The 22,703-nt window shown below is 41.0% G+C and overlaps 1 long non-coding RNA gene across 1 annotated transcript; it reads left to right on the forward strand.

Moving 5' to 3' along the window:
• Positions 1-422: 422 nt before the first annotated feature.
• LOC140924685 (uncharacterized) lies at positions 423-3,354 on the forward strand. The gene is made up of 3 exons (XR_012164316.1): positions 423-453; positions 2,089-2,263; positions 2,975-3,354. It is a non-coding gene; the product is annotated as an uncharacterized lncRNA (long non-coding RNA).
• Positions 3,355-22,703: the final 19,349 nt, after the last annotated feature.

The raw sequence follows: 22,703 nt of genomic DNA on the forward strand, positions 1-22,703 counted from the left end.
TTTTGTAGAACATTATTAAAAGACAACACTATCATAATGGTATTTTGCAAAGTAAACTCCTCCTATACACTTATCTTCTAGCAATTGTACCACTAGATATTGTTTATTTCCCCGGTATTATACAAACCAAAGTCAAGAGTTTTTTCACTAAAACGAATTTGATTTTTTGACACAGAGTATGGCGACCTTGAAGCACTTCTCACGGGACTCCGCCGTAAAGAGGTGGAAGGAGTGCTGTTAGACGTATTTACTGCATCGTACATCTTCAATAAAAAGGATATTGATACCGATATGTTCGAGCAAGTAACAATCCTGGAGTATCCGTTTCATATCGGACTATACATGGTGGATTACAACCGTTGTCTAAAACGGTGTATTGAAAAGGAAATTCAGCGAGATCAAACGTGGATTTACCCATACGTGCAAAAACACATAAAAGGTCAAACAATTAAAGTAAGTATGAGCCATTATAATCAAAAGCAAGTATAAGCAATGATAATCAAAAACGTTTAGCTGAAAACCTGCTCACAAATGTTATTTCTCATCAGGCCTTGCCTACGGGAAAAAGGAGCTTAAAGCAAGTGGAAAAGAAATATTCGCAAAACGTTAAATGTAGTCAGCCTTACATCCCCAATTGGACTGAGCGTGTTTCATTTTCTTTGCTTTGTTCGTTCTATTGGCAGGCGCGGATCCAGCACGGTTTCCATCGTTTTACGGAAATTGGTCAGATTTTCTTAACAAATATATTCTTAATAACGAAAAAAACTTTTAAAAAGTTGAAATGGTGAAAATAGTTTGGACAAACTCCCCGCCCCCCCAATTTCTGGGCATTAGACACGCTGCGGGATTTCCAGCTGGGAAATCACTTGTCGCTGCCAGGATAGGCCATTACAACATGGAAATTCACCCGGATGAAATAATCCGCCGATTTGCAAGGCTTTCTGTCTGTATGACTCCCAACCCAGGAAAGGGGGCTTTAGGGAGTTAAAATCCCAAAAATTTCCCGGGGGTTCATGCCCCCGGACCCATAGGAAATCGGTCAGTATCTACGCCTGATTTGTACGGTCTTCTTGCTATAGACCTTGCGCGCAAAACACGGCTAGTTCCAGATCCTGTAGATTAGGACATGTTAAAAAATTAAGGTATACTAATAAATACCTTCATACAAGATTCACAGGCTAGATTGCACTGTTTGAGCTTCTTGTCGAACACACTGTGTGTTACTGAACGCCTAGACGCAGTTAAGGCCCTGCGTACTGAAGGGCGGAGACGGGAGGGTTCCCAAAGAAAATTGACGCCCAGTGCAGGAATTTTAACTTCTGGGAAAATATATTATAGCAAATAACATTCGATGATATAAAATGGAGTGAAAATAAAGCTTTCTGGAGCAAAAAAGCCAAAGAAGAAGCACATCAGACCTTCTCCAGGTTACCAACACCCGTCACAGAGTAACTTAATAAAATTTTTGCGATTGAGCAATCACAAACCCTACTTAAGACCTTATAAAAACCTCAAAAAAGGAGAAAAGAAACGTTCTATTCCTTGAGAATCGAGCATCTAATAAGAGTGAACAAAATGTCACAAAATGTAATATTCATGAAATATTCAATCCCCCTAGCGAAAAGTCCAAAAATTGATAAGTAGGCATATATTTGAATGCTTCAAGAGAAAAAAAGAGAAGCAAGACAAAAACTAAATTATATAAATAGATATCTGTTTAATTATCTCTATTTGTTTATAACATGTTACGTATAGTGTAATCTATAATTAGCATATATTGTAATTTTGAATTGTTTTGGAAAAAGGTCGCTGTACCAGCTGGTATAAGACCCCAAATAAACATATTAGGGCCATTTATATAGGAGGAAAAATAAGACGCGTCTTACATAAGACGCGAACTTTCCGTATAAACGGCACATTTCGTCTAAAATAAGACGCGGCTTAGCTAAGACGCGTCTTATTAGATAAGACATGCTCGTATAAATGGTACAGTTCGCGTCTTATTTAAGACGCGTCTTATTTTTCCTCCTATATAAATGGCCCTATTGTCTTATTTTATTTTGTCTACCATGATTATTCTTTCCATAGGACAAAGGAGAAAGAAGCCAATGGACAACCCAATTGAACCTATTCGGTTCAGATGAACCAGCTTTTCGCTTCGCCATGTACGCTTTGTCTAGCGTTCTGGCTGCTTTGGTTGTCTTGGGTTTGGTTTGGGAACTTAATTACAGGCAGAAAAGTCGAACCTTCACATTCAAAAATGGTAACAGTTTTTGAAACCTACTTTGTTAAGACCAACAACATGCTATTTCCTTAGGTGTCCTCAGGTAACCTCAACCTGATTTTTTGCCAGAGAGATTACATGTAGCCATCTGGAGTAAAATTTTCAATTTCTTTGACTTATGACCTCACTCACCTGAGACGCCTTAATGGAGAACTTTTCAACACCTCTACCTCTGCTGGGATGAATATAGAGCAGTTGTGATTTAAATCCGTTTCTTAACATGTGGGTCTGGGATGGAGCGTAGTGGTCAAGTCAGGGCAAGAGAGGGCACTCAACGAGAACATAGTTCAAAACCACTTAAACATAGCATTGTTAAACGTATTGTAGTATTTAAACAGTAGATATAGGCTTATTTTTATCCCCTAAAAATTTTTCATCTGTTCGGATTTCCTAGCTGAAAGTCTAGTGATCCGAAAATTATAGGGATCAAAACTTACCTTTTCGAAAATTTCAGCCCAAAAAAAAGGCTCCCAAAAATTATAGGTGACCTTTTTAGGGTAAAAATCCGTTAAAAATGGACAATTACACCATTTTTTAGATGTTCGAAAATCCTAGGAGAGGCAGGCAAGCAAGAAACTTTACAACAATGTTCAGCAAATTCTAGATCTCAAATCGTCTTCCGAACAGATATTTTCCGAAAATTGACGTTAGGTGCCGCTGGTCAAGTACTTATTGCGTACCTTTTTGCAGGGAATAAAAGAGATGTTAGTGGTAAGGATTTTCAACTGGCGAGGAGGGATTTTAAGCAATTGCTGGAACATATTGACGATGTTGAAAAGAGCCTCGCCAAGATTTCCGAGTTAAAAGAAGTTTACCACAAAATGGAAGGCCACTGGATTCACTCAAACAATCAAAGAGGAGCGAAGGAAACTAATCGCGTCATACTGTAGAGATAATAGGCTGATTTAGCAACCGGACGGGAACGTCATTTGACGACGGGTAAGCGCGCGGAAAGGAATAAACTCGACTTCCGGTACCCAATTTGCCGCTGTGCCATCTGCCATTGGTCAATCCAGTTGTTTGATTTGGGCGCGCAGTCGTCAACAGACGTTCCCGTTTTGTTGCTATTCAAAATAGTTTTACATGTACATAATACTGACTAGTGCCCAGTCTCCACACGGTAAGTGTGGCCATGTTTACTGCTGTGCGGCTATCAGTGTCACTGCTAAGACTTGCCAGTGATAATATCATTACATATCAATTTAAACAGATCACAAAGCCAGCTTTCAAAGATGTCATACAATAACATAAAACCCAAATGTATCACATCCTAAACGATAGAATCGTTAAATTTTTACATGCCACATCAACGACCTCATGAACCATAACTGACAACGCGCCCACTTTGCAATTGAGCAGCTAAGATTAGATTATAATTTGCTTTGTTGGTAACCCTGTCCTTTAGATAATAATTAAAACATATCAACCTCAGGGGCAAAAGGAGGAGCAAGGGTGGCACAGTTGGTTAGTGCCCAGACTTCGGTGCGCGAGGTCCCGAGTTCGATCCCCGGTGTCAACACATCCATACTTCAACTTCTCTCCTTTCCGTGTAGCTTTGACTAGCTTTAAGTACCCTTAAAACGGAGCATTAATGGAGAGAGGGGGGTAAAAGGAGCCCACCGTCGACCTCAAGTTTATCAGTTATTATTATTGTCACGAGTTATTGATGTAAAATATGGTCGCTTTACCTTTTTCTACCTTTTTATTAAGCCCTGGGACGAGGTTAATTGTAAAACATGCCTCTCCAGGAATTTTTAACACTCTTTATTTTTTACACATTTGCATTTAAAAAGAAGTGTATGAGGTCCCTGCATGCCTAGACACCTGTAAGGAGCTCATTCACTTCAGAGCCCTCGCACCTGAGTGTTAATGGTAGGTCTATACGATCTTTCAAAAAAAGGAAGGTCGTCGCTTGCGTTACAATTTACAAACAAACTAACTTCAGAACAGCTGAAAGGTTACAGGAACAAGGCCTCTTTTAGCCAACCAATGATGCATCATTTATGAAAATGAATGTATGTAAATTTGATTGATGCAATTAGGCGAATACCCCGTGGTTACGAAATCTTACGATCATGAATTCCTCAAGAGCAATTCAGTTACCGACTTTTCACAAAATAATGCTGTGGAAAATTACAGAAAATACCACAAAAGCAAGGGTCAACAATAATTATGGCCTGGTCCCTTATAATAATGGAGTGGTCATGATAAAGAAGCCCATCAGCCCCAACTTTGACCACTCAAACAGATTTCTGACAGATTACATACCGCAAAACTTTACATTCACTTATGCCTATGTTGCCACACCAGGAGCCTAGAAATCGGCTCCTGGTCACACCTTGTTTTTATTGCTGAATATCATTCTAAAGAGCTTTACGAAATACTTTGTTAGTAGGGGTGTTTTGAACATGATTGATATTTAGAGGTGGTGACAAAAACGAACACAAAAAAAAGTCACAAAAAGAGACGCATGAAACAAACCGGCGCAATCTAATATTCGTGTTACACCGATATAATGGCTCCTTTGGCTGCTATGCTGACGTTTTTGAAGATGGAAGTAGTATCACAGCTGGTCCCGGGTTAGGTATACCGTTTATTACGAGTTTCACGGTTCCTGAGACTTAGGGCCTTTTAACATAAAGGTGGGGGAGCCCAGGTAGGTGAGGTAACCTGCTTAAGTGGGGTAAAAAAATAACCCCGGCTTTACATGCAATCTTACAAGCCCGCCATCCTGGGGTGCACTTTCTCAAGATTATTGAATGGTCACTAAGCACGTAAACAAGAAAAATGCTGGCAAACCACGTCTACGCTCACTTGCTGCTCTTGCTGCAACCTTCAGTGTTGTGGCTTTCTATTGTTACCTTTAATAATTATGTGAAGCCACCCGGCGCCAAAGTGAATTTTGAGCGAATTTGATGTATCACGAATCAGACCCCGACTAGTCTGGGTTACCTCACCTTGAAACGTTGACATGGCAAAATTGGACCTCAGCTGAGAGGATTACCCGGTGTGTCAGACCGGGCTACCCACTTTGAAGGGTTACCACACCTATCATGTAAACGTGATCAAATTAAAATGAGAGATTATATGGATAGGCGGGTTACCCCATGTAAGTGGGTTATCATGCCTACCTGGGGTCCCCTCCTCCATGTAAAGGCCAAAAAATTGCCCTGGTTAGGGACTTGTCAGAAATTAGCAGGGGGGAGGGGGGGTGGGAATTTTAAATTTGGGTTTGGAAATTAGGTGACCCATCCCTTCAATGGGAGTGAAATTTGCTAACCCTCCCCTTATGCTTGGCCTAAAATATCATGACCCTCCCCACCTTTACTTACAGAATTGAAAGAAAAATGTCCCAGGCTCTTTAAGGTGCAGTATTCCAAGCCAAAAAGAAAAAAGGAAACAAAAACAAAATAAAAGGAAACCAAAAATAAGCTAGAGCAAAAAGAATGGAAGCTAACTGCAAAAAAGTTATTGAAACCATTGCACCTCAACAAGAGTGGCATATTGTTACAGAGCCTATTGGCCCATTATCTCTTCATTATGAAGGAATAAGTGGGCTCCTCAAAACACAAAGGCCATATATCCTATATGCCTTTGAGAAGGGTTGTTCACCAATGAATAACAGGAAATTATCCAGCAATATCTAAGCTTCAACTTAAATGAAAATCATGATGATGATGAAAGTGATTGTATCAATGCTGATGACATAATTGATAATGATCAAGATGCTCACAGCAGCATTGATGGTGGCGCTGAAGACAGTGATGAAAAGGATAGCCCAAACTCTAATAACATTAATAACAACATTTATTAATTCATGATAAAAATGCATAAGACTCTATAGCCTTGCCGTGTAATAAATGAAAAGTAGATGTTTGTTAAATTCTTGCAATGGTACTTCACAGTTTATATCCATAATGTTCTGTTGTTCTTTATTATTATTTTTCTTTTTTTTTTTTACCAAATAAAGAACTTAAAGAACTTCTTTTTTATTCTGCAGGTGAACCTCTACATGATCACGGGCTATATTTGCATGACCCTCCCCCTTTTAACGGCCCATTTTTCATGACCCCTCCCTTTTCTGAGTCTCAAAAAGTTGTGACCCTCCCTCTGTTTCCACCCCCCTCCCCCCCCCCTGCTAATTTCTGACAAGTCCCTTAGATAGTTCTGTCATCACGGGACAGGCTTCTAAAAATTGCAAAAAGATAAAAAACTCCTGCCGACTGGGAAAGTTAAAAAAGAGCTCGGAATAAAGCAGTTTTTCGACTGAGAAGAGCTAAGTCCGAGTTCTTTAAAACTACCTTCGAGAATAATAAGGATAACCCCAAGGGAATCTGGAAGACCATCAAATCGTTCATCGGTGTCAATAAACAACAATCGATTAATCACCTAAGAATCAAAGAGAAAGATTTAGGAAATAACGAAGAAATGACTGAAGCATTCAATGTTCACTTCTCAACAATTGCAGATAAGCTGAGAAAACTGTTACCCGACGTGCCGTTTGACACCTCTAAGTTGAGTAACTTTGTAAGATCTCGGAAGGATGAAAGTGCTGCTTTCTCAATTCCAGCTATAGCAGAAGCAGATGTTGTTGGCTATCTTTTGAACATTGATTCCAATAAATCTACTGGTGTCGACGGCATCAGTTCTCGAATGCTCAAACTAGCTGCTCCGATTATTGCACCTTCAATCACAAAGTTGATCAACCTATCTTTTTCTTTAAACGTGTTTCCCAGTCGTTGGAAAACTGCCAAGGTAACACCAATATTCAAAAGCGGAGACCCCACTGATGTTACAAACTATCGTCCAATATCAGTTTTACCCATTCTGTCTAAGATCGCGGAGAGACATGTTCATAATGCGCTCTACAGCTTTTTGTGCGAAAACGATTTAATCTACATCAGACAATCGGGCTTTCGCTCGAAGCACAGTACTGAAACTGCCTTGATCAAGATTATTGACGATCTGCTATTCAGCCTTGACAATGACCGTGTCAGTGGAATGGTTTTGTTAAAGAAACTTGAAGTGTATGGGATTAGTAGGGATTCCCTTCGATGGTTTACCTCTTATTTGAAGGACAGACGCCAACTTGTTAAGCCGGGAGATAAAGTGTCAAGTGTCGCTATTGTTCGTCATGGTATTCCCCAGGGGTCCATACTTGGCCCCTTGTTATTTATCGTCTTTATCAATGACTTACCGCTTTACGTCATTTCATCAAGAATTGATTTGTATGCCAACGATATAACGCTGACTTCCAGCACGAACGATAGCTCTATCGAAAGGCTTGAGGGTACCCTAAACTCGTCAATTGCCGAAATCGTCGATTGGGAACAAACTGCCAATTTATGAAGGTAAAACCAAGGCTATGCTCATCACTGGCAAGCGTCTCCCCTCAAAGATCAATGAAGAAATGACTTTAACTATTAAAGGAACTGAACTCGAACTCGTTACCAGTGCTAAGCTGCTAGGTCTCGAAATTGACTCTGAACTCTCCTTTACTTCCCACGTTGAGAAACTTTGTAAAAAGCTGTCTCAGCGAATTGGCGTATTAAAAAAGATAAGATCTTGCCTGCCCACGAAACAAAGGCTATTGTATTTTAAATAATTCTAAGATAAGATCTGTATTGCATTATGTCAGTTCAATCTGGCCCTAGTTGTGATAAGGAGAATTTAAACCGTATTTTTAAGCTACAAAAGAGAGCAGCAAGGGTAAGACTCAACAGTCGCAACATAGTCGTGTAACTAGATATAGTAATATAAATTTTATTTGCCCGAAATGTAATCGGGTGACCGGAGGCGGCAGGTGGTTCGCAGTTTCTACTTGCCAACTCTGGAACAGCTTAAGTCTAGAACTTAGAAATGCATTATCACTAGAATCCTATAAGAATAATTATCGAAATATCTTATTTAAAGAGCAGCAGGAATTACACCATTTCATAGTTTAATCATATTCTTGCATGTATTTCACTAGCCGTATCATTAGCTCTTATATTCATTCATATTAATGTAGAACTTATATATTTCCTTAGTTTTATTTATTTTGTACTTAGACTTCGTATATTCGGAATCTTATGTTTTGTGTCATTTTAATTTAGATAGAGGGCCACAAGTTTACTAGTTTCTGTAACTATTCCATGCTACCCTCTTTACAATGTAAATAAAGTGTATTATTATTATTAAACAGGCCCTAAAAGTTAGCCCGGCCCCCTTTTTTCTGTTTCAGCAGTTAAACCATTCACCATTTATTAGTTGAGTCAATCTTGTACCACTTGAGTCTCACTTTTACGACTTGATAAGCTCGCGGTTATTATTTTTGGACATGAGTGCTTCAGTGCCAAATGTAGAGGCTTCATGATAAACTGTTCTGTTATTTGAAGCTTGGGCTAACTTGTTTCTTTTTTTCGTTTATGAGACCAGATTCTTTTTTGTTTGTTTTTGCTTTGTAAAACTTAGACAAACTGTGGGAAATGTAAATGATATGACTTGTGGCACGATGCTTGCTTCTCTGTCAAAACATGCACGTGCGTCCAGCAGATAAAGAGAGACTGAAAGGCGTCCAGGCCTATGTTAAGCTGAAAAATTAATTACCTCCTTAGGAAAGAAATATTTTTGGGTTCTGTCATTTCGTTATTTGCTCTTCATGAGCAGCTGTCCTAAATCTCTGATAATATGTGATACAACAGACTCTTTGACAATTTTTTTTTGAATTGTACAATCAATAAGCTAATAATGGATGGGAATGCCAAATGTTCGAGTGAAATTGTTGTTACATATTCAATAACAATTTTCAATCAAAACACCACAGGGAACCCAGCAGGTGAAATTTACAATAATATAAACCCTGTTTAGCACGCTTCAGTGGCATATTTGCATTGGGCACCCCCTCTAATATTCATGGTACTGCAGTAAACTATCGCTGTGCAAAGCTTGGTGCTTTTGTCAACTCTGTAACGATCCTGACCTTAAGAGACCTGACTATTCCAATTTTTTTCCCAAGAATTTTCAGCAAAGAACACTTTGGATTTGTATTGTATATGCGTAATATAAGTTTTGTACTTTCTTTTATTTATATTTAGAATACCTCAACCGAACGGTGAAGTTCAGATGCCCCTGGTGCAAGAGGTTCCAAGACCTGTTGTTCCAGAGCCAGCGTCGGGAAATGATGCGCCCGGACCACAAGCGGGACATCAAGCTCGTCGATTGACGGCTGAAGAAAAACTTGAGGTAAACGTTTGTGTCCTTTCTACTCTTTTTTATTCGCATCATTTTATAGTGTTTTTGGGTTGATTTCTTTTCATGTTTCTCTTCTGGTATTCTCTTGCTCCAGTTTGGTTTGCGATATATTTGTTGTCTTGCGCGTTTTTGGGTTATGTAATGTATTTATGTAATGACGCTTATTCTTGGAGGCGTCCGGGGTTTGTTTGCGACCAGTTTTCTCCAGTATGTTCTTTGGGAATCATTGTTGTTACTTCCCTCGTAGTTGGTTTTTTGGGTTATACATTAGAATTATTTTGTAATGTTTGTAACTTGCCTGTTATTGTAAATAGAGTAAATACACGGTGGCGTTGTTTGGATAGGATTGTTGTGGCCAGTGAGGCAATTGTGATTTGCCTGCTATTGTCATGGCGTGATTCTTTCAGCAAGTTGTCTGTTCGATGATCAAGACTGTGAAATGTTGTATGGTCAGTGAAGAATGTATGAAGAATGAAGAATAAATGTTGGATAGAGTTGTCGTGGCCGGTGAGGCAATTATGATTGGCTTGCTATTGCCGTGGCGTGATTCTCGCAGCAAGTTGTCTGTTTGATGATCATGACTGTGAAATTTCAAAATCAGTAAAGACATCGGTAAACTGTGACGAAGAGTCTTACGCGAGCGAAGCGCACGAGGCGAGCCTCACACGCCCGTAGGGTGTGTGAGCATTTTTGGCGTCTCTCCCCAGTCTGGCTCTCTGTTTTTCAGCCTCCCTCCAGACCTTTTGTTTGACTGCTGGCGCGTACTTGAATACGCAAAATTCGGACTGTTTGCAGTCTAAGGGCCTGTTTATATGGAGGTGGGGGACCCCAGGTAGGTGAGGTAACCCGCTTAGGTGGGGTAACCCGCCTTTCCATATAATCTCTTATTTTAATGTAATCACATTTACATGTTAGGTGGGGTAACCCGCCACATGTTACCTCACCTACCTGGGGTCCCCCATCTTCATGTAAACAGGCCCAAAGTGAGGCGCGTAATTTTATTGTTTCTTTTATTTGTCTGATGTTGTCTTGACATGACCAGCCCAGATTAGCGAGTTAACGATTGTGACGGTTGTTCTTGTGTGGCATGAAATTTGCTTGTCGTTATGACGCAATCGCTGAATATTGCCTAGAATTGATAATCAACTTGTGCGATTCCTTTGTTTTTAAATTGCGTTATAACACTTTGGCAGAATGAACGTTTATTTGGTCAGTGAGACTTGAGGCCTGTTTGCTAACGCCGTTGTTAACGCCTGAAACTGAAAGGGAAACGTTTTCGTGGTTTTTATAATGAGTTCTGTATAAAACTTGCAATTGAAAAAAAAAAAAAAAAAAAAAAAAAAAATTTGTCTCGGCTTATTGCTCTCGATAGGAGTTGCAGCTTAAGTATGAGGAGTTAAAGAAGTCCATGGACGCTCTCACCAAGTCCTCGGTGGATAACCTTCTGGAAAAGATTCGTCACCTGGCTTCCCGCCCTGTTCCGGAATTCAATAGGTTTGAGGCCCTAGACCTCTTAGAAGCTTTAAAGAATGCGGCTCAAGATACAAAGCACGAGAAGGCGGGTTATTTTCGCCTCGCGTTTGAGACTCTTCGTGGGAAAGCTGATGAGCCCAACTACCAGTTTCGTAATTTTCTCCTTCCTCTGCTTGGTGATAAGGACCAGGAGAAGGTGTTAGATGAGGTGGCGAAGGTTGAGAAGAATAATCGTCGAAAGACATTAGTCAGTGAGGCACAGTTTCGGACCTGGTAGAACAGCCATGGTAGCCTCTTATATGGGGGTTCGTTGCTACTATTGGAATCGTTCCGGGCATATTCAGATAAATTGTTTCAAACGGAAACCAGATTTGGGCGGGCCTTCTGGTTTTTCCCGTGGGGCTCTTCAACCAAATGTTAACGCAAATTAGAATAAATGGAGAAATAACTGTGTAAAGTTCGAGCAGTTTATAATTTCACTGCAATTTCATTGTACTACCTATGACGGATTGTTGGTAATAATGATAAGGATGTTGGAAATAAATGATTTTCTCTGTATTGAGCAGCCTATTAATGTTCCTGGATTCTTTCCCTTGTATAGATAATAAGTTTTCCACGGTTTGCTTGGAGTTTTTTCCCTTCCCTTCTCAGAATTCTTGTCGTTTGACTAGGGATTGGGAGTGCGACTCGGAATTTGAAGGAAAACTTTACGCACTCAGTATTCTCCAAAGTCAATCAATTGGGTTGATTGGTTGGGGAACTCAGTTGGGGTCGGTACTGGGGTGGCAGTCTTAGAGCTTTCGAGAGACGAAATTGACCAGATTTGCCATGGAGATAAACTTGGAGACCCTGCGACATTGCGGGTTAGAGACCCTGCTACTTTTCGCGCTGGAGAAGTTCATAATTACTACCATCAATGGCAGGATATAATTGGCGGTTCTCCATCCCCTCAAAAAGTTCAGGTTTTGAAATGGATAAAAGATAAAGTCTCTATTTTTGAATACTTTCAAACCTTCTCTAGTAACAGTACTGTTCGGATTATCCACCTTCTGAACTTTTCAGGAATAATATTTCGTGTAAGCCGTTCGCGGATTTTGTGAGAAGCACACTGCTTGATCGCTTAGCCTCGGGGGCAATTTCTCTGAAGGGAAAGGTGGGACAAGCTGATCCGCCCCATCTGGTCTCTCCTCTAACTGTGGAGCCCACCAAGCCGAGATTATGCCATGACGCTCGTTTTTTAAATCTATGGATGAGGGACATGCCTTTCAAGTTAGATATTCTTTGGGATTTACCAAGATATGTGGGCCTTGATACCTATCAAACAATACTTGATGACAAGTCGGGGTATGACCATCTCCTCTTGTCCGTGGAAAGTAGAACCCTTTTTTTTTGGTATGCAGTGGGGTGGGTGGTACTTTGTTTACAACACCCTGCCTTTTTGCTGGAAGATATCTCCTTTTGTATACCACTCCACTGGTTTAGTAGCATCTAATTTCTTCCGATCAATGGGGATACCTTATTCATTGTACATTGATGACCAGCACAATGGCCAACTTCAGATCTCACCCGACCAAAGAGCCTATGCGAACCTTGCAAATCTTGATGAACATAATTAGCAGCTGCGAAATCAGCTATCTTTTTGGTAGCTTATTTTCTGATCAAGCTAGGATATTTTCTTGGTTTGCCCAAATCTATTCTAATGCCTCGTAAGATTGTCCCGTATTTGGGTTTCCTGTCCGACTCCTCTCGAGAGGTATTCCATCTTATTCCTGAAAAGAAGGAGAAGTTTCTTGATCTTATTGAACAAACCCTGGCATGTTCAATAGTCTCAGTCAAAAGCCTCCAGCGTTTGGTGGGCAAATGTGTGTCATTTTCACTGGTGGTTCTGGGAGCGCTTCTGTTTACCAGGGAGATGAATAATGCTATTTCCAAGGCTCTACGCACATCCAGACCTATCAAGTTACATGAGGCACTGAGGGAGGAAATCTCACATTGGCTTTCTCTGCGTACGTGGGACGACCCGCTTCCCTGCAGGGATGAACGTCATATCCGCATATCCTTAGCAACAGATGCCTCAGCCTCGGGTTGGGGTGGTTCAATAACTTTGAGTGATCGTACGGTTGAGGCCTCTGACTACTGGACGAAGGAAGAGCAGGAGCTTGATATCTCCACAAAGGAGGCACTGGCGCTTGACAAGGTCCTTCTTTCCTTCTCCGACTCTTTAAAGAATGCATGGGTAGATGGCCTGGTTGACAATCAGTCAGTAGTCTACTCCTGGCAAAGACAAGGGGGTAGGAGTATGTCCTTGAACAGGGCGATTAAGAGCGGATGTCAGTAAATATCGACCAGAGGTCTACAAAAGTGAAAAATCGAAAATTCTCAAAAAAATTCACAAAGTAGCACTAGGTAAGCTATTAACATAACTGTAATTTTTACTTCGATCCGATAATTATTTTCCACGTACGGGGGGGTTATTGGTTTCGCGGCTCTCGGACCGGGTTTTCCAGGCCCGAGACCATGTGTCACAAAAAAATCGTTTTAAAATTCAAATCCATTGTAATGTGGACAACAAATAATTTATTCAGAAGAGTACTTAATTGCACACATTCTAAGTGGTGATTTACTCAGTTTGAACGAAAGTGTAACATTTTGGAGATTTTTCATTATTTTCAATATTTTGAACGTTTTCGTTCAATGAAAAAATGGCAAATTTCAAAGCCCAAAATCGTCGACTGGTACCTCGATTTCAGTAACGAGTCTTATACCACGTTAAAGAGCGTTATGTCTTCTTTCAAAATCTGTTTTCAAAACTACGGGCAACTTAAAAGAAAACTTTTGAGGCCAAAAAATACAAGTAGTACTTTCCTGAAATTTGAGCTTTCCAGACGCGGCGGGCCGATGCTAAAAACTTGGAAAAATACAGTAATAAATCAGTTTGAGCAATAGTGGTTTCATGTTATCAGCTTTCAGAAACCAAGACGTGTTTATACAGCGATCTGATATAAATTAATGCCGTTTGCTATCAAGAGAGGCAGATTTAAGCTGTCAACTCCTGCCAAGTGCACCAGTCACGTGAAGTTGTCAAAGGGAGGGCAAAGTACTAATATTAAAAAGTCTTAAAATTCAAAACGTTTTACGTCCATGAAATCAGATTTTAGCGTACAAAACAATGTTGTGAATGTCTGTTGTTCGTACCTTAGCATGGTGTTTCCATATATTGGAAATGTCAAGTATCCACACGGGAGAACATACCAAACAACAATGTTTCAAATCCAAGCGCCGAAAGATCGTAAACGGCAAAGATTGCGTTACATGTCACAGAACGACCGCTTACCACTGTTGTCACTCCTTTTTTCACTGGAAGCTACGAGGAGTTGAGTGATTCTTGATCAGCGTTTCCTTGAAAGTACGACCCCGGACAGGTGATAACTGAGGACGTTTCGTCAAGACTCCTGTTGTTCAGTTTCAGGCTTTAGCAGGTGCGTAGTCAGGATTTTTCCGGAGGTACGCCCAACTTTTTCTACATCTTCTTCCCCCCCTCCCCCCCACCCCACCCCAAATCTCAACATTTTTTTAAGGTGCCTTTATTAAATGTGGGGTTAAGGGTTGTAAGAAAAAGCATTTTTGCTGTTTATGAAATGACACAACCTCTAAAATTCTTTAATTCTGTCGGCTTGTTATGTTCATTGACGTCAACCTCCGACTTTAGTTTACAAAAGACTCTTTTTACCCCTTTTTGTCACATTAGCACCACACATTGACGTAATTGTGCCCTACTTCGTCTACTCCGAAGACAGGTCGTGGAGAAAACAACGCGTTCACGCTTTACATCATCAAGCTTGCTATATAAATAAATCATCCAAGATTCGGTTCTCCAATTAATGTCGTCCCTTCTCTGGAAACCGATTTTTTTTAGTTATGTTCATTTCATTCCATTTTTTTCCTCAACGTTTTCGGGTACGCACGTGCAAACCGTGCGTACAAGTAGCTACGCCTCTGTTTAGTCTCCTTAGCCCTGAGCGGTCCTGAGTTTTCCTCTCTTGCGGTTTTCGCGGGAGTTCAGGATGTGGTCCACCCAGTATTTCACGTCTCTTTTAAATGAGAGGCAGCACTTCTTGTTTACCGTTTCGTTATCAGACAGCGCTTAGGCTCTTAGCCTTTCATTTAATTTTGATCAAATTTTTATCATTTAGTTACTCAGTATACGTTCGATCCTGTCCTTGTAAACTTATACTTTTATACTTTAAGGGAGCTTAATACCTATATTAATTTTTTCTTCGTTTAGTGTCGTCCAAAAGACCCAGTTTTTTGGCATTTTTTAAAAAAGCAAGAAAAAGAAACGACAAGGTTTATTTTTTTTGGACTTAGATTAATTCTTTTAATCTAAAAAATTAGTGTTATAACATCATTTTGAGGCATAAAACGTTCGGTGGTGTATCCTCTTTGCCTTTTACCCTTTTTGGGCCTTTTTTTTTATGAAATTGACCATCAAATTTTCCGCCATATTGAGTTTGTGTCGATTTGGTGACCATGTCTTGTTGTTTTCAGTCTCCACGGCAATGATGCTGGTGTTTCAGGCCTCCCGTTCTCAGATTTCTTGTGATTTTTTTTTCACCCCAGCGACCGACCCGCCCAAAACCAGGAAACCTATTCGACGCTAAACGAACGAAAAGGGGATGACCTAAGCCTTATGGTTTCTTTTTGGGCTTCCTCACCACATTGCTTCAGCGTGTTTCTGTATACTTGTCTTTTTCTTTGTTTTGTTCTTTTCTGTCGGTAAAATAAACTGAAACTGTACAAAGACCCTCAATATTCCCTTTGGAGGTTCTCGAACGCGCATAAAAAAAATGAAAAACGCGATGATTTATTGACCGCAAGGGCAATGGGGTGGGGTTAAGGCTCGTTACTACACTCCGGTTCACTCGTACGCTGTCAAATGGTCCCGAAATACAAAATGAAAAATGATTGTGGACAGACTATTCACGTCTAGACATCAAGCATCTTTTAAGATGGGACTTATCGCCTCTCCCTGTTCATGGAGTTGATTCAAGGTGTTGACGTTAATTTCGTGATGCCCTGCATGTTGCCAGGACATGTTTCAAAAGGGCCTTTCCAAAGGTACGGAGTCCCCCGTCACCTTGTCAACCGTGCGAGAAATGATGTACTTCACAAAAACAAAGAGAAGTTATTTTCGATCTGCCCCGCCCCCTACCCCCGAAAGTCCCCGACAGGACCGCTTCAAAGTACTCCCCATGTGGTTGCGCGGGGGATAGTAACAGGTCTACCTAATTGCACCGTGCATCAATGACAGTTTAGCCCCATCAGAAGCCCGTTTTTCCTGACTAGTTCAAGGTGTGTGCACCTCCTTTAAGCTGTTATTTTCGGTTCTTACTGAAATTTTTGATCTTGAGGAAATTCACAACGACAGGAGCAGGTTATGGGCTTTTTTCCTAGCCCTAATCCTACATCACGGGAAATCCCTCAGGTTAGGCAAGAATTCGATAATCCTTCCATAATCATCCATTTTTTCACCGCGTGAATTGGGTATTTTTAGCTTATTTCGAGGAAATACTTTTTGCTTCAAATCCAGGGTGGGCTTTTAAACCAAGAACACATTTTTTAAGCCGAATGGTTTTTGCGAGAATCTGCTTACCCGAACTTTTCGCATAAAAAACGACAAATACCCGAAAAAAGCTCATGTTGTTGGTGGTGGTGGCATATTTCCGATAAATTCAGCTCAATGTCTCGTGAAGAAGAGTTCAGATCCGTGCCGCGCGCCTCTCGAGGCAAGCGTTCCGTCGAAATGCGAGCCCAAAAACAGGTGGTAAGCGGTCAATCTGTGAAAAGTAACGCAATCTCCGTCGTTTGAGAGCAGCCGAAGATGCTCTTGCCGATGCTGTCCTTGATGTTTTTTATTTCCAGTATCTAGGAAACCCATGCTCAGGTATGAAACATACACTCGTAGGCAATGTTCTGTCCCCTAAAGTCTAATTCCTGGACGCAGAAACGTTGTGCTTTTTGAAGTTTATTATTGTGCTTTGCCCTTTGACAACCTTACGTCACTCGTGCGTTTGGTAGCAGAAGATGGCTAAACCCTGCTTTTCTTGTTGGAAAACGGCTTTAAATTTTATCAGATCGTTCGATAAACACGAGTTAGTTTCTGATAGCTGATAACGTTAAATCACTGTTGCTCAAACTGATTTCTTATTGCATTTTTCTGAGTTTTTAGCATCGACCCGCTGAGTCTGGAAAGCTCAAATTTCAGAAAAGTACTACTAGTATTTTTTGGCCTCAAACATTTTCTTTTAAGTTGCCCGTAGTTTTGAAAACAGATTTTGAAAGAAGAGATAACGCTCTTTAACGTGGTATAAGACTCGTTACTGAAATCGAGGTACCAGTCGACGATTTTGGGCTTTGAAATTTGCCATTTTTTCATTGAACGAAAACGTTCAAAATATTGAAAATAATGAAAAATCTCCAAAATATTACACTTTCGTTCAAACTGAGTAAATCACCACTTAGAATGTGTGCAATTAAGTACACTTCTGAATAAATTATTTGTTGTCCACATTACAATGGATTTGAATTTTAAAAATGATTCTTTTGTGACACATGGTCTCAGGCCTGGAAAACCCGGTCCGAGAGCCGCGAAACCAATAACCCCCCCCCGTACGTGGAAAATAATTATCGGATCGAAGTAAAAATTACAGTTATGTTAATAGCTTACCTAGTGCTACTTTGTGAATTTTTTTGAGAATTTTCGATTTTTCACTTTTGTAGACCTCTGGTCGATATTTACTGACATCCGCTCTTAAGAAGTTTTTTTTCACAACGTCAAAGTTAAATATTGCCCTCCATCTGGCGTATATCACATCAAAAGAAAATGAAGGGGACGCACCCTCTCGCCGTCTCACAACTCTTGATTGCAAACTCCATCCGAAGTTATAGCAAAGAGTACAACAAGAGTTTGGTGGTCCAAAGGGACACACGTGTGACTTGATGGCACTTGATTCGAACGCAATGACAGACCAGGATGGTTCCCTGTTACCGCATTTTACGCCCCATCCATCGCCGCAATGCTGTGGTGTCAATTTCTTTGCGCAAGATCTATCAAGTGGAGCCCCGTTTCTGGAGTACCCTTACGTTTTCCCGCCTCTCTCTCTCTGATGGGTCCTGTTCTGCGTTTTCTGAGACCCCACGGGCGGTCGTGCACGGTCATAGCCTTGGATGTTTATCCGAAAAGGTATTGGTGGCCTCTTATCCAAAGTTGTGCCTGTAAATCGTGTAGATTAGCAGTAAAGGGGGTGGCTGGGGCACTTCTGTTACCTTCCAAACAAGGTTGGATTCCCCATCCTGGGATCCCTGGGGATCTCTGGGCTTTTGGTGTACGATATTAGGGTATATCTTGTAATTGACTTTGAACAGTTACTATAAACGCATTTGCTATTGCTTTATAAATTTCATCTTGTTCCGTGGAAAGTGTACGTTTTGCTAGTATTGTATACTTTGATAGAATAAAACTTCAATGTCTATTATATGAGCGTTTCCTCTTCTTCCATTTACTAGGATTTACCTGTGGTCGCAAAGCTGTTCACTCCTTCTGTGAGGTGTCCAAATTGTAGTTATAGCAATGATTCCAGTTTCCGCTTTTGCCAACGATGCGGCTATAAAAGGAAAATCTTAAACAACAAAAGTAGTACGCCTTTCGATGTGGATGTGAACACTATTGATGATCGTCTTCGACAATTGGCCTTGTTTGATCAAGCAACTTGTTACTCTAAACATAAAGCTTCGCTTCAAAGGGAATTAGAAAATTTCCTTTCCTCTCTACCAGGCTCTATTACAGTTTCAACTATTACACCACGCAATATTTGTCGTTTCTTGGTGCATAAAGACAAGAATGGGAAAACCCAGGTTCATCGTAACGGATGCCCTCATCTGGGGAAGAGAGGCACATTTGATTGTGCTTGCCCGTTGAGACTTTCCTATAAAACTGTAGAGTCGTATATTGGTAAATTACGGGCGATCTCCCACGCTATTGGGCGTGACGGGGAATGGGATAGGCGCCCTGGCTTTGTAAACCCGGCTGCAGATAAATCTGCTATCTCTGTTTAGTTACGGCTGGGCAGCTACATGCAAGAGTAACGCCGAAACAAGCTTCCCTTTCTTTTGTGGAAAAACTTGCTCAATTATCTGACTACATCGATAGAAATCTACAGTCTCCCAATATCACTCCAACACAGCGTTTTATTCTCGCAAGGGACCAGGAGTACTTTAAAGCGGTATTTTTTAGTGGTGATAGGCCTGGAGATATGGGCCCGGTGAAGGTACCAAAAATTTTGAGATTCCCAAATGATGACGGTTTCCTGTTTAACCCCGTGTGGGGCAAAACCTTTAGAGACGGTGATAATAATGTCTTTGGGATCAAACGAAACCCACAAACAAAGATCTGTCCTGTTCAGCGAATAGAACATTATATGGCAGTGGCTCAGCAACTAAGGATCGATTTAACGAGAGTTTATCTTTTTCGCCCAACTACTCCTCAAGGGGGCATACTCGATGCACCATTCAGCTCAACTGCGGCGGAAGCTCGTTTAAAGAGATACCTAAGGGAGATGGGGTCAGACGATGGAGAAACTCTTCATGGCTTCAGAGCCGGATGTGCTATAACCCTGGCATTGTCAGGAGCAGAGTTCTCGGAAATCATGGATCATGTAGGGTGGACACGACGACATACTGCTTTACATTACTTAACAATAATAATAATGGAATTTATACAGCGCTTATACATCGCTTTTCTAAGCGTTTTACAATATAAAAAAGGACATAAGAATATCATCAATCACAAGCTTACATAGAACCCTACTGTACAGATTGAGAAATTTATAGCATACACATCTTAAAAAGGAAAGAAAACAAAAACAAATATGATGAAACTAAATGTCAACTTAGATTTAAAAAGATTAACATCAGAACAAGCTTGAATTTCAAAGGGGAGCTTGTTCCATAGTCGGGGGGGGGGGGGGGGCGGGGGGGCAGCAACGGAAAACGCTCGCTCGCCATCAGTTTTCATGTTAAAATTTGGTTCTTCAAGGCGTAAATGATCCCTTGATGACCGTAATGTCCTTGAAGGTAAAATTTTAAAATGTCTTCAAGATAACGGGGACCGGAGCCATTCAATGTTTTAAAAGTTATTAAATTTATTTTGAAAACAATTCTCTCCTCAACAGGAAGCCAGTGAAGATCTCTTAGAGTCTCGGTGATGTGATCTCGTTTTTTGAGACCGGCTATAATTCGAGCAGCCGCATTTTGAACGGACTGCAACTTAACTATGTCCCGTTTTTGGGCACCAAAAGGAAGAGAATTACAAAAGTCCAACTTCGAGCTACTTTTACTGATGTATTTTCTTATTTTAGAAATATTTCGTATGTGATAGAAGGCACCCTTAACTATTGTATTAACATGTGGTGAAAGTGACATTGTGTCGTCAAAAATCACGCCAAGATTGCGAGCCTGTTGAGAGGGCCTGATGTTTCCCATGCCAACAGAAATCGTGGGAGGGGGCAACGAATGACGAAAACGGGAGTGCAGAAAGAGAAATTCTGACTTATCATTGTTAAGCTTTAACTTGTTGGCAGTCATCCACAAATTGATGTCAGCAACGCAGTTCTCAAGACGTTGTTTTGCAGCCACTAGATCAGAGGTGTCATTGCAAGCAAAAGATGTATAAAGCGGCGAGTCATCAGCATAAAAGTGAAACGACAGGCCATGCTCACGAACAATGTCACCCAATGGAGGTGTATACAATAAGTAAAGCATGGGGCCTAGGACGGAACCTTGAGGCACACCCCAATGACGCGGTCGTACCGTGAATGAAGCGTCGTCTACTTTCACAAGCTGAGTACGGTCTGTAAGGTAAGATCGTAGCCAATCCAGGGCTTTTCCTTTTACTTGGAATTGGCCAAAGTTCTTAACTCGGCGGGTGCATCTGGTCGATTATCGACAGTAGACATCCCTACTATTCACAATACTCAAAATTGAAGCGCGAAGCCAAAACGTTAAAATAACAAGTCTCATGCACAAGGGAATGCAGGTGCACGGGGCCCTGAATCCCAAGGGCAATAATAAATGCCGTTGAACACTCCCTCTCCGCTCAGTCTCTGATCAGCGCCAAGGAGGAACGTGGAACGGCCCACCCTCACCAACCCTTTCTTTGCTAAAAATTCGTGTTGGATCGGGAATCGATTACAGTTTCCACCTCTTCAAGGGCGCTCGATCAATTTTCCCATATCTTAATAACAATGAGCGCGAGCAATTGAGTGTTGTGAAATAGGATATTAAGTCAGCCTACTGGTCAAGCGGGCATTGATGTCCAGCAGTGTGCGTAGCAAATGTTTCAAGGAGAAGGGAAAGGGAAAACGGGCGCCCAAAGAATCGGAAGGAAACGCCTGCAAGGATGCCATTATTCGATCGTTTTCAGTTTACGCTCAGATTCTGAGAGTAATGGAATTAAGTCCTTGTCAGATACAACGCCTGCCCTTGTAGAAATCAGTACCACACTAATATGAATATCGGCCGTCCTCAAATAGCACGCGGATCAGATCCTAACCACAAGCCGATGAAGACGGGATGTATCCACGTCTGGATACTTGCCTGACATTTAAACAGTGAAGTAACTGAGCGTCAAGCGGAGGTCAAATTCCCGCGTGAACGGGAAAACAAAACGGAGGTCTCCTCAAGTGACCTCATTTAATAACAAACTCGGTCTGTCAAGGGTATTTGAAACCCTTCTACCCCTAAACCCGATTTCAAAACATCAAAACAAATTTAGGATGCAAAGGCGGACACAAAATTTGAAGGTAAAAGCCAGATACAATAGTATTTCTTCTGTTGACTTCTTTCAGTTTTATGCGTTTTTTGTCTCATTTCTATCAAGAAGTTCAAGAAATACGAGATATGGTTCATGTGAGATGGCTCCCGCAATAGAAATGAAGACTGTACGTAGGCGTTCCCTTCCCTCCTTCTTCTCCCGTCTATCCTGTTATCTCTCACCCCAGTTTCCCCTTTCCCTTCCCCTACAAACGCCTTCCACGCAGGCTAGTGCTGAGTCTGCGAGTGAACTTTGCTTATGTACAAAGCTTGTGCAAGTAGGGATGTATTATAAAACGCTTAAAACAAAAGTTCTTACTTCAGGCAAAGGATGTAAAAACTAACTTTATTAAATCTGGTAGGATGTTACGTGAGTGCCATGTAAGTGTGTCTGGTCAACGCGCTCTGAGGAAATAGAAAACGTTTGCATCGATTTCTCCGGTTTCCCGAGTCCCCATATAGATTCAATAATGGGGCTGCAAAGGCGGACACAAAGTTTGAAGGTAAAAGCCAGATACTATAGTATTTCAAATGATATTGTTTGACACTGATTTCGGATATCGATTTCTATCGATTGACTTGATACAATGCTGGTGACAATATACACATAGTAAAGATGCTCGGACAATGCAAAACTGCTTCTATCCGTAATTAAAACGAAGCCTCTTTTGCGGTCACTGGACCGCGGTGCAGGGGCCTGTTTCTCGAAATTCCCGCTAACTTTTCGGGCCCAGAAAGTTGTTTTGTGTTTGTTGTGTTTGCGTTCAGGATCAAAGTTTCAATAGTTTTGAAAATAATAAAATGCAACTGTTAGTGATCGAAGCAAAATTGTGCTACTATGTAA

Source organism: Porites lutea, chromosome 14 (assembly GCF_958299795.1).
Source record: "Porites lutea chromosome 14, jaPorLute2.1, whole genome shotgun sequence".
Lineage (NCBI taxonomy): Eukaryota > Metazoa > Cnidaria > Anthozoa > Scleractinia > Poritidae > Porites > Porites lutea.